The sequence below is a fragment of the Montipora foliosa genome, chromosome 10 (genome assembly GCF_036669935.1).
Source record: "Montipora foliosa isolate CH-2021 chromosome 10, ASM3666993v2, whole genome shotgun sequence".
NCBI classification, from domain to species: domain Eukaryota; kingdom Metazoa; phylum Cnidaria; class Anthozoa; order Scleractinia; family Acroporidae; genus Montipora; species Montipora foliosa.
The window spans coordinates 25,300,830-25,302,612 of NC_090878.1; positions in this window are offsets into that span (position 1 = coordinate 25,300,830).

A 1,783-nucleotide genomic window follows, 5' to 3' on the forward strand; every position below is an offset into this window, starting at 1 on the left:
GTGAGGGTACACTGGGTTGCCTGTGGTACGTGCACCGTTCCAGACAATTTTTGTTTAAGTCGGGGGATCATTAAGACCATTCAAGGGGTCACCCAGAAGTCATACCAGCAGAGTCCCTTTGGCTCACGGGTTCTCACACGTTCGTACGACGAAACAGATCTGTCCTTGCGTAATATGTAGCTCTAACAGTGCACAATATTGTTTTGGTATTGTCTATCATTGTAGTGCCATAGTAGAAGTCTTGGGTAAATAGCCTGAGAAGGCATGTGGTTACTAGCAAAGTACTGAACCCAGAAAGATTGAAGAAAATAAATGGGAAGTGAGGAACATTGGCGTCTAGGCTGACATGTTAATAAACTTCTTTTCAACACAAGTGTGCCCTCTGAGCATCTGAGAGCTTTGTAATACTAAAATTCACTGAAGTTCATCCCTCTCCGGCGGGGTTAGTGTGAGGATGGGAGACCAAAACAATAAACCCCTCCTAAAACAGAAGCATCTGACCGAAAATACTATTAACGCTGACAAATGCGAACTCAGCAAGGTACAGATTTTGTTAGCTTGCTTTATGCAAAACAAATATCGATGAAAAAGCAAATAACTATTGATACACAGTTTTTAGAAAGAGCAGAAGGAAGTTTCCGGGACGGTCGATCGAGAATAAAATATTTACGACATGAAAACAACATTAATTTTGAACCGTGAATATAGAATATAAAAAGTTACGATCAGCGACAAACATTTTGGGAGATTTTTGCAACTTTCAAATAAATCGCAAAATCGAAAGTGACATGGCCGGAATTCAGCGGGCGCCGTGATTAAGTTACCGCGGCATGTTTACTCGCCAAACAGTGAAGCATCTGTGTCAAATGATGGCAAGATACCGGGTTTTTGTAAGTTTCTTTTTCTGTCAAGTGTTATAAAGTTTGACAATGAAATGAGCGAAGTCAAAACAAAGATCACAATCGCCCAACTCTTGTTTATGCAAAGTCAAAAATTTACTCTCCAAGACGCGTACGACGTTATTTATCACCAGGTAATTCCATCATTTTGGAAATAGCAGCTACTTTATTATTCATCTGCGTCACAATTTTTCACTGATTTTGGGGCTCATTTTGTTGAAACTCAAGCACGCTTCCAACAGGCCTGTGAACCCTTACTGCTTACAGAGCAATACTAAGAAACTTCTCCCATATCACATTTCAACCTTAAGCTCGAAAATTCAATACACAACATGATATTATAATTCACAAAAGCAGAAAATACCACAGAATCCTTTTCCAGCGAAAAATTTATTGAAACAAACAACATATTTGCTCTTAGAGGCGAAAACCTCTTCCTATTTCATTGCGTGCGTGAAGACAAGAAACTCAATCGTGTCAAATTACCATGTACTTCAGGTAAATACAGCTCACTTTGATTTCGGCTCGACGGGCGATAGATTGTTGTCGAAGTCCAGTACTCGTCGCTTTTGAGATTCCAGGTGTTGGTATTTCACCTGCCTAGTTTATCCAACTAAATTTCCATTATTGAGCTACATAAGGGAATATTTTGTTTAAGGATCCACTAAAACGCCATTCGCGTTACATGACTTTCGACGCCATTGCAGGCTAAGTTAATGATTCTACTGTGTCCACCAGAGAAATCTACGCAGTTCCACTACCCTCTCGATCCTAAGAAAATACGCGCAGAAGGCTCCATGCACAAAGACACCACTTACCAGGGGAGTGACAGGCAAGACTTTTACCGACACGGGAAAAAAAAAAAGAAAAAAGAAAACAAACAA